A 12,546-nucleotide genomic window follows, 5' to 3' on the forward strand; every position below is an offset into this window, starting at 1 on the left:
TAATAAACAATATTTATTGCAATCATGTGTTTTAATTTTATTGCAAATAACATTTAAATAATTTTTACATGTAATTGGTGTATATATATAGTCATAACTTACAGATAATGTTATGCAACAAAACATATTTAATTGATATACGAAGTTTCATTCCATTTAATGAAAAGGTATTTTAGTTACCCGATTTTAAAATCAATATGTTTTGTCACCACAGCGCACGGTAACGTTGAAAACACGATGTCAAGGAGACACATGCGTTCAATTAACAGAAAGTCAAATCCTTATATCACTTTTTTCAGTTGTGCTCTTCACCATACAATTTAATTTGACACTATATAACCTAACGTCTAATTTTTTCACATTTGGTCAAAAAACATATGTTTGTTCCGCGAAGTTTACTTATTTTTTGCCGCATGTCTCTTCCTTTACAGTTATAAAATCCCTAAATGTCAGATGAAGTTGTTTATTCTTTTGACAAACTTTTTACAGATATTTTACTCTCTTTCGTTTTGTTTTTGTCCAAAACCAAAGTTAACAAAACCCCCCCAGAATGTGTAAGAGTTATACACAAATAATATGAAAATAACTTTTTACTTTTTTTTTCCACCATTGAGCATTTTCACAGTTTTTATCAGCTTTTTTTCCGAGTTAAATCCATTATATATATATATATATATATATATATATATATATATATATATATATATATATATATATATATATATATATATATATATATTATCATGTTTTGATAGAAAACAATAAAATGACATTATCAATCTGTCTGCAGAGAGTTATGTCAAATCATTTGGATTTCTCTCCCACTTATCAGAATATGTTTGTTTGTTAAATGTATATTTATTAACTTACTAATAAATAAAAAGAAAAAAGGTTTAATGCAGAGTTTGTAAATTGGTATTCAACTATGTACTTATAATTCTATGGTTGTACATTTGAATGCTGTTTGTTTATTGTAGGGGTATAAGATCTAAATTGGTAAAGGCTTCTTCTTCTGATATAAATTTTCACAAATCAAAAACTGATACTAAAGTTAACAAAACAAAAACATTAATGACATATATCAAATACTAGGCGCTCTGAATAACTGAAATAGAGAAAACAAAGGTTTTTTTCATCTGTGCACGAAAAGAGACATATCATTATAATTTTAAGGTGTATTTTGTTACGGGTTATTCCTCTAATAAAAAAAAAATCATTGCTCGAGAAGTGGACTTTTGTTCAATGTTTATCTCTTATGTTCTTTTTTATAACATTACGAAAGATATACTTTTTTGATGAAGATGTCTGAAAATGTAAAATATTTCCCTTTTAAATGCAGAGTTTTAAAGATATAATAATCTACGACAATAAGGGAAAAAGATATATTGAAAAAAAACCCCATGCATTTCATATTCTGGATAAAAATTGAGTCAATATGGTTCTGTTCCACTGTTGCTTAGTATAAACCCACAGTTAAACATAGTTATTAATGTTGTTATTGTTATTCCTTCCGCCTCCTGTAAGTGTTACAATTCTTCAGATGCACTCATGCTTCATATATTGGGGTAAGGTAAGGGTTTGTCACAGACTCGTCATCTAGATCTTCATCATGAATTATGTTATACACAGATACGATTGAATGATAGTGATTCTTAGTTCCTGGATACAAATATCCTTGGCTATCGTAAGATATGTGCTGGTTATCTATTGTATTTGATGAAGTTCTGTCATGTGATTCTCTGAAAGTAAACCGATAGGTAAACCAACTAGTCTTGTATGACTTTGACCAGTAGATAATATTGTGAACACTGTGACGTGTGACATATAGTATAACGCTTATATAAAATAAATTAAAAGATATAGGAATTTTTAATATATATCTCAGAAAAGACTTGAAAACAAAACGACTCACTCGAACTTAAGAAAGTCCACAATGTCAATATATTTTAGCGATGTCCTATTATATATGCATTCTTTTGCTATATGGACAAAACGCTTAATGAATTTTGTTTTAAATATGAACAAATTATTAGAGAACTTAATAACTTTTGATAGGATTTTTCAATGTTACGTTTTTGCGGAATTGATATAAGAACCTACAAATAAAATTGTGTTATCAAACATAGCTTTCATAAATCATATATACAGAGAAATCCAATAATACACATCCGCATCAACTGTTTTGTTAGCACTAGTACAGTTTTAGTCCAATTTTGCCCTGTTCTAATAAATACTACATATGGTTAAAGCCACAATTATACCCTTTTGAAAACATATTTCAAGTACATAACTTGGTAATTTAATTTGCATTGAAATTTAAAACATATTTTGAATTTCAGGGCAAATAATGAAAGAAACCCTTCATCCTTCTTTGTTTTAGATATCACTTCGCAAGTACATGTATACGTAGCATCGAATGACTGCGAATACGTACGAAAAAAATCTTATTGAAAGGGTTAACTGAGACTTTACAGTAATAGTTACTTTACATACCTAGATCTGGATTGTCTTTTCACCAGGCAGATGATTCCAATCGTTACCATGACAGCAACAAAGGCACCTATTGCGGATGCGACGTACAAATACATGTAGGTTATGTCTGTTTTTCTAATCTCTGAGGGAGAGAACACAGCATATGATATGATAACTAAGTGTTACATTGTAAAATAACAACATTGACAGTTTAAGAATGTTTAGCATCTGCACTGCTATGCTATGTTATGGATGCCAAATGATTTTATCGTTAATTATAAACAAATTAACACCTTTCAAATGTTTATATACTTCATATAATGCTTTGGAAACGAACATGGATGAACGATGGTGTGTATTTGACATTGTAGCATTCCACGTTATCAGGCTCATAACAAAACAAGTTCTCAACTCATAAATGTTACCTTAATGTCAATTTTGGATAAAAACACGATGTAAAATTACCGAAAGTAATAAATTTGCACCTAAAAACACACACTACTTACATACAAAAACTACGATAAAATTCCTTAAATACTCTCCATATTGAACTTTTTTTCTGCAGCCACATTGACCTCTGACAGGGCCAGCAATTTTGATGTCTTCGAGAAAGACTGATTCTGATTGGACCATCAGGAATATTAACCAATAAAATTGGGTTTAACATTAGATATCTCAATGGCCGATCTGGTCAGAAGTTGATGTGGCTGCAGAATAAAGTTCTGTTTGGAGAGTATCTAAGAAATTTTATCGGAATTTAAGGTTGTAAGAAGCGTGCGTTTGATGTGAGATTTTAAAAGATTATTGCAAATGTTTCTCGACTTGTTGCAATACTGCTGTTGTCATAGGCAAAATCCTATCGTGAGCCCTGGACCGGTAAATGTCCGAGTAAAAATAAACTGGCGACTTCGAGAGAATATTGACGAATACATGTATCTCAGCTATTTTAAGACCATTCAACTTGAAATTCGGCATGAGTGTATGTAAGACATTACTTGTCTGAAAAATACATGCATATTGGGAGTGTTATAAATATGATTGACTTATTAGGCTTTTGAAGCGAGCTGGTATTTTTTTTTATCTGGGTCAGAGTTCGACCCCTTTCTTTATTTATGGTTACATTGAAATTAATGTTAAAACGGGCTTGGCCCGTGTGCTAAAAAGCAATGCATGAAATCAAAAAGATAATGAAAAAAAATCATGCCATGTCATGCACACTCGAACTGGAATCCTCGTTAAAACACATTCCCTGGACTGTTTTAAAAAATATTGAAAAATGGCTTACATTTTATTTGTAATTTATTTTCAGACCATTTGATTTCTATTTAAATGTTGTAGCATAATGTATAGAACTTCAAAAGACTACCATAATCAACTTCTCTTCCACCATCTTGTATGTCTTAGGATATAAGTTCTTGACCCGGCTTATTTCTGCCTAAACAATGTTTTCTAAAGATAAATTAGCAATAAAAATGAGGTTTTTCACTTTGTTTTGTATGCAAATTACGCATACAAAAACTTAAAAAAAACCGCACGCACCATCTTAGTAACAATTGAAATACATGCAATTATAATTGAGGGGTTTTGCAGGACTGAGACGTTAATTGTAAACGAAACGAATAACATATTTTCAAATATTCGGCACGAATCAGAGAACCATCATTTCACATAATAAAGTCAGAATTTTTTTTAATCACAATAGCAATAACTGAAATGCTTTAATGACATCTTTTTAAAAAAAAAAATTCATGATCTAGCTATGCAAAATATTATAATGCCAGGTAAAGACAGTTGCAAACAATAATTTACATCTTTAACAATATGTAAAACCCCATCTATGTATGGACTAATCGTACTGCTTTGTTTTCGTAGGGAAAGAGTCCACCTCTGAGGCAAGACAGTCGGGTATGATTTACATTTACATGAATGCTGTGTTGTCTGCAGTTGGTGCTATTGTTGTTTCCATGGTTATAGTGGGATTAATATGTCTGATGAAAAGAAAAATCAATAACACAAGGTATGAACATAATATAAGTATATTTTTCTATATTTTTTTCACATGTTTTGTTTTAAAAACATGAGTATTTTTTTTTATTTAGTTTGACGCCATTTATCTTAAATGAAGTTTATCAAAAAATATGACAACTCGTTCTTGTGTCAGCATTAAAAAAATATTGATAAATTACAATTTCTTATACTATCAATATAAGTAGCAAGCTGATACAATAATATTTATCGTTCTTATTTTTCATTTCTATAAAGATTTAATTTGAAATTTATGACGTTATTTATTCCTTCAGATCTAAATGTTTTACTTCATTTTTATTTAAATACATTCGCTTCTTCTCCGATATACTACCTGTGTGCTCACAACAAATATTCCAACATATTTTCTGATACTTTGTTGTTGATTTAGTTTTCTATAATATTCGTTCAGAAAAACGGCTAAAACACCCTCCTCGAACACAAGACATGACACTACATCTACGTTAGAGAGTCATAGATATATCAGTGCTGAAGAGGAACATTACCATACCATAGATCCTGTCTATGATACAATGCATGATGGGTATAACGAACCAAGGAACCCATACCTTGTTGTATTAGAATAAAAATGTGATTACTATTGAAAGAAAAAGGTCGATGAAAAAGGCATTTTCCAATATAGAAAATGACCCGGTTTACAACAATTGAAATATGAACTTGGTTAAAACATTTTTAAAATAGAGAAAGAAACACCCGAAAATACGGGAGAGAAGCGGATTTACTTTGTTTTGTACACTTTGACTATTTAGAATGTCTAAAAGAATAAATGTTGGACTTTTTCATACAAAAGTTATAATGACTAAAGCCAAAATAGTTTTCAAATCTTATCATTTTATATCCAGCTATAATTATAAATCATTTGGAAACAACGCGAAATGCTCAAAATGCTATTTCATATTGTTATTCAGTTAGTTAAAGCAAAACAGACACTTTTTAATTACCGTATTTAGGGAGTACACATTTCTTTATCAAACAGTATAAGGGAGAAAAAAAGGCAAATTTAAGAATAAAATACTTGGTTTGGCTTTAAAACAAAATACAATGTAGTAATGATTATAGAATTCTATGTCTTGATTGATAGCTAATCTAGAAGTCCTGCACAGGAAGTGTTGACCGGGTACAAATACAATGTAAAAGTATAACGTATTTTCATTTGCATAATCATAGCAACCGAAATGCAGACTTGGAAAATGATATGTAAACCTCTGCATAAAGTTATTCAGTGCTTGCTTTTTAAATTAAATATTCTAAATAATGCTTAGTATGTCAGTTTTAATTTTTGATACATCTACTCAAGGCTTTGTTTCAATCAAGATATAATCAATATTAGTAGTTTTAATGTTTTGAATATTATTATTATTATTTAACACCTCTAATAAGTTGGTGCAGTTTTTCTTAAAGATATCCACTTAGATTTTCAAACTAACCATCGCAGAGTATATGTCTTTATCTAATATTCTTCCTTTTCAATATACCACCGACATATTTTCTCCTTGATCAAATTAATAAACAACATTTATTGCAATCATGTGTTTTAATTTTATTGCAAATAACATTTAAATAATTTTTACATATAATTGGTGTATATATATAGTCATAACTTACAGATAATGTTATGCAACAAAACATATTTAATTGATATACGAAGTTTCATTCCATTTAATGAAAAGGTATTTTAGTTACCCGATTTTAAAATCAATATGTTTTGTCACCACAGCGCACGGTAACGTTGAAAACACGATGTCAAGGAGACACATGCGTTCAATTAACAGAAAGTCAAATCTTTATATCACTTTTTTTTCTGTTGTGCTCTTAACCATACAATTTAATTTGACACTATAGAACTTAACGTCTAATTTGTTAACATTTGGTCAAAAATCATAAGTTTGTTCCGCGAAGTTTTCTTATTTTTTGCCGCATGTCTCTTCCTTTACAGTTATAAAATCCATAAATGTCAGATGAAGTTGTTTATTCTTTTGACAAACTTTTTACAGATATATTACTTTCTTTCGTTTTGTTTTTGTCCAAAACCAAAGTTAACAAAACCCCCACAGAATGTGTAAGAGTTATACAAAAATAATATCAAAATAACTTTTTACTTATTATTTCCACCATTGAGCATTTTCACAGTTTTTATCGGCTTTTTTTTTTCGAGTTAAATCCAGAACATATATATATATATATATATATATATATATATATATATATATATATATATATATATATATATATATATATATATATATATATATATATATATATATATATATATATATATATATTCCCATGCTTTGATAGAAAATAATAAAATGACATTATCAATCTGTCTACAGAGAGTTATGTCAGATCATTTGGATTTCTCTCCCACTTATCAGAATATGTTTGTTAAATGTATATTTATTAACTTACTAATAAATAAAAAGAAAAAGGTTTAATGCAGAGTTTGTAAACTGGTATTTAACTATGTACTTATAATTCTATAGTTGTACATTTGAATTCTGTTTGTTTATTGTAGGGGTATAAGATCTAAATTGGTAAAGGCTTCTTCTGATGATATAAATTTTCACAAATGAAAAGTTGATACTAAAGTTAACAAAACAAAAACATGAATGACATATATCAAATACTAGGCGCTCTGAATAACTGAAATGGAGAAAACAAAGATTTTTTTTCATCTGTGCACGAACAGAGAAATATCATTATAATTTTTAGGTGTATTTTGTTACGGGTTATTCCTCTAATAATAAAAAATTGCTCAAGAAGTGAACTTTAGTTCAATGTTTATCTCTTATGTTCTTTTTTATAACATTACGAAAGATGTATTTTTTTGGTGAAGATGTCTGAAAATGTAAAATAGTTCTCTTTTAAATGCAGAGTTTTAAAGATATAATAAACTACGACAATAAGAAAAAAAGATGTATTGAAAAAAAAACCATGCATTTTATATTCTTGATAAAAATTGAGTCAATATGGTTCTGTTCCACTGTTCCTCAGTATAAACCTAAAGTTACAAATAGTTATTAATGTTGTTATTGTTATTCCTTCCGCCTCCTGTAACTGTTACAGTTCTTCAGATGCACTCATGCTTCATATATTGGGGTTAGGTAAGGGTATGTCACAGACTCGTCATCTAGATCTTCATCATGAATTATGTTATACACAGATACGATTGAATGATAGTGATTCTTAGTTCCTGGATACAAATATCCTTGGCTATCGTAAGATATGTGCTGGTTATCTATTGTATTTGATGAAGTTCCGTCATGTGATTCTCTGAAAGTAAACCGATAGGTAAACCAACTAGTCTTGTATAACTTTGACCAGTGGATAATATTGTTAACACTGTGATGTGTGACATATAGTATAACGCTTATCTAAAACAAATTAAAAGATATAGGCATGTTAAATATATATCTCCGAAAAGACTTGAAAACAAAACGCCTCACTCGAACTTAAGAAAGTCCACAATGTCAATATATTTTAGCGATGTCCTAATATATATGCATCCTTTTGCTATATGGACAAACGGTTAATGAATTTTGTTTTATATATGAACAAATTATTAGAGAACTTAATAACTTTTGATAGGATTTTTCAATGTTACGTTTTTGCGGAATTGATATAAGAACCTACAAATAAAATTGTGTTATCAAACATAGCTTTCATAAATCATATATACAGAGAAATCCAATAATACACATCCGCATCAACTGTTTTGTTAGCACTAGTACAGTTTTAGTCCAATTTTGCCCTGTTCTAATAAATGCTACATATGTTTAAAGCCATAATTATACCCTTTTGAAAACATTTTTCAAGTACATAACTTGGTAATTTAATTTGCATTGAAATTTAAAACATATTTTGAATTTCAGGGCAAATAATGAAAGAAACCCTTCATCCTTCTTTGTTTTAGATATCACTTCGCAAGTACATGTACGTGGCATCGAATGACTGCAAATACGTACGAAAAAAATCTTATTGAAAGGGTTAACTGAGACTTTACAGTAATAGTTACTATTCATACCTAGATCTGGATTGTCTTTTCACCAGGCAGATGATTCCAATCATTACCATGACAGCAACAAAGGCACCTATTGCGGATGCGACGTACAAATACGTGTAGGTTGTTTCCGTTGTTCTAATCTCTGAGGGAGAGAACACAGCATATGATATGATAACTAAGTGTTACATTGAAAAATAACAACATTGACAGTTTAAGAATGTTTAGCATCTGCACTGCTATGCTATGTTATAGATGCCAAATGCTTTTATCATTAATTATAAACAAATTAACACCTTTCAAATGTTTATATACTTCATATAATGCTTTGGAAACGAACATGGATGAACGATGGTGTGTATTTGACATTGTAGCATTGCACGTTATCAGGCTCATAACAAAACAAGTTCTCAACTCATAAATGTTACCTTAATGTCAATTTTGGATAAAAACACGATGTAAAATTACCGAAAGTAATAAATTTGCACCTAAAAACACACACTACTTACATACAAAAACTACGATAAAATTCCTTAAATACTCTCCATATTGAACTTTTTTTCTGCAACCACATTGACCTCTGACAGGGCCAGCAATTTTGATGTCTTCGAGAAAGACTGATTCTGATTGGACCATCAGGAATATTAACCAATAAAATTGGGTTTAACATTAGATATCTCAATGGCCGGTCTGGTCAGAAGTTGATGTGGCTGCAGAATAAAGTTCTGTTTGGAGAGTATCTAAGAAATTTTATCGGAATTTAAGGTTGTAAGAAGCGTGCGTTTGATGTGAGATTTTAAAAGATTATTGCAAATGTTTGTCGACTTGTTGCAATACTGCTGTTGTCATAGGCAAAATCCTATCGTGAGCCCTGGACCGGTAAATGTCCGAGTAAAAATAAACTGGCGACTTCGAGAGAATATTGACGAATACATGTATCGCAGCTATTTTAAGACCATTCAACTTGAAATTCGGCATGAGTGTATGTCAGACATTACTTGTCTGAAAAATACATGCATATTGGGAGTGTTATAAATATGATTGACTTATTAGGCTTTTGAAGCGAGCTGGTATTTTTTTTATCTGGGTCAGAGTTCGACCCCTTTCTTTATTTATGGTTACATTGAAATTAATGTTAAAACGGGCTTGGCCCGTGTGCTAAAAAGCAATGCATGAAATCAAAAAGATAATGAAAAAATCATGCCATGTCATGCACACTCGAACTGGAATCCTCGTTAAAACACATTCCCTGGACTGTTTTAAAAAATATTGAAAAATGGCTTACTTTTTATTTGTAATTTATTTTCAGACCATTTGATTTCTATTTAAATGTTGTAGCATAATGTATAGAACCTCGAAAGACTACCATAATCAACTTCTCTTCCACCATCTTGTATATCTTAGGATATAAGTTCTTGAACCGGCTTATTTCTGCCTAAACAATGTTTTCTAAAGATAAATTAGCAATAAAAATGAGGTTTTTCACTTTGTTTTGTATGCAAATTACGCATACAAAAACTTGAAAAAAAACGCACGCACCATCTTAGTAACAATTGAAATACATGCAATTATAATTGAGGGGTTTTGCAGGACTGAGACGTTAATTGTAAACGAAACGAATAAAATATTTTCAAATATTCGGCACGAATCAGAGAACCATCATTTCACATAATAAAGTCAGAATTTTTTTTAATCACAATAGCAATAACTGAAATGCTTTAATGACATCTTTTTAAAAAAAAAAATTCATGATCTAGCTATGCAAAATATTATAATGCCAGGTAAAGACAGTTGCAAACAATAATTTACATCTTTAACAATATGTAAAACCCCATCTATGTATGGACTAATCGTACTGCTTTGTTTTCGTAGGGAAAGAGTCCACCTCTGAGGCAAGACAGTCGGGTATGATTTACATTTACATGAATGCTGTGTTGTCTGCAGTTGGTGCTATTGTTGTTTCCATGGTTATAGTGGGATTAATATGTCTGATGAAAAGAAAAATCAATAACACAAGGTATGAACATAATATAAGTATATTCTTATATATTTTTATCACATGTTTTGTTTTAAAAACCTGAGTTTTTTTTTTTATTTAATTTGACGCCATTTATCTTAAATGAAGTTTATAAAATAATATGACAACTCGTTCTTGTGTCAGCATTAAAAAAATATTGATAAATTACAATTTCTTATACTATCAATACAAGTAGCAAGCTGATACAATATTTATCGTTCTTATTTTTCATTTCTATAAAGATTTAATTTGAAATTTATGACGTTATTTATTCCTTCAGATCTAAATGTTTTACTTCATTTTTATTTAAATACATTCGCTTCTTCTCCGATATACTACCTGTGTGCTCACAACAAATATTCCAACATATTTTCTGATACTTTGTTGTTGATTTAGTTTTCTATAATATTCGTTCAGAAAAACGGCTAAAACACCCTCCTCGAACACAAGACTTGACACTACATCTACGTTAGAGAGTCATGGATATATCAGTGCTGAAGAGGAACATTACCATACCATAGATCCTGTCTATGATACAATGCATGATGGGTATAACGAACCAAGGAACCCATACCTTGTTGTATTAGAATAAAAATGTGATTACTATTGAAAGAAAAAGGTCGATGAAAAAGGCATTTTCCAATACAGAAAATGACCCGGTTTACAACAATTGAAATATGAACTTGGTTAAAACATTTTTAAAATAGAGAAAGAAACACCCGAAAATACGGGAGAGAAGCGGATTTACTTTGTTTTGTACACTTTGACTATTTAGAATGTCTAAAAGAATAAATGTTGGACTTTTTCATACAAAAGTTATAATGACTAAAGCCAAAATAGTTTTCAAATCTTATCATTTTATATCCAGCTATAATTATAAATCATTTGGAAACAACGCGAAATGCTCAAAATGCTATTTCATATTGTTATTCAGTTAGTTAAAGCAAAACAGACACTTTTTAATTACCGTATTTAGGGAGTACACATTTCTCTATCAAACAGTATAAGGGAGAAAAAAAGGCAAATTTAAGAATAAAATACTTGGTTTGGCTTTAAAACAAAATACAATGTAGTAATGATTATAGAAATTCTATGTCTTGATTGAAAGCTAATCTAGAAGTCCTGCACAGGAAGTGTTGACCGGTTACAAATACAATGTAAAAGTATATGCGTATTTTCAGTTGCATAATCATAGCAACCGAAATGCAGACTTGGAAAATGATATGTAAACCTCTGCATAAAGTTATTCAGTGCTTGCTTTTTAAATTAAATATTCTAAATAATGCTTAGTATGTCAGTTTTAATTTTTGATACATCTACTCAAGGCTTTGTTTCAATCAAGATATAATCAATATTAGTAGTTTTAATGTTTTGAATATTATTATTATTATTTAACACCTCTAATAAGTTGGTGCAGTTTTTCTTAAAGATATCCACTTAGATTTTCAAACTAACCATCGCAGAGTATATGTCTTTATCTAATATTCTTCCTATTCAATATACCACCGACATATTTTCTCCTTGATCAAATTAATAAACAACATTTATTGCAATCATGTGTTTTAATTTTATTGCAAATAACATTTAAATAATTTTTACATGTAATTGGTGTATATATATAGTCATAACTTACAGATAATGTTATGCAACAAAACATATTTAATTGATATACGAAGTTTCATTCCATTTAATGAAAAGGTATTTTAGTTACCCGATTTTAAAATCAATATGTTTTGTCACCATAGCGCACGGTAACGTTGAAAACACGATGTCAAGGAGACACATGCGTTCAATTAACAGAAAGTCAAATCTTTATATCACTTTTTTTTCTGTTGTGCTCTTAACCATACAATTTAATTTGACACTATAGAACTTAACGTCTAATTTGTTCACATTTGGTCAACAATCAAAAGTTTGTTCCGCGAAGTTTTCTTATTTTTTTCCGCATGTCTCTTCCTTTACAGTTATAAAATCCCTAAATGTCAGATGAAGTTGTTTATTCTTTTGACAA

Source organism: Magallana gigas, chromosome 10, assembly GCF_963853765.1.
Source record: "Magallana gigas chromosome 10, xbMagGiga1.1, whole genome shotgun sequence".
Classification (NCBI taxonomy): domain Eukaryota; kingdom Metazoa; phylum Mollusca; class Bivalvia; order Ostreida; family Ostreidae; genus Magallana; species Magallana gigas.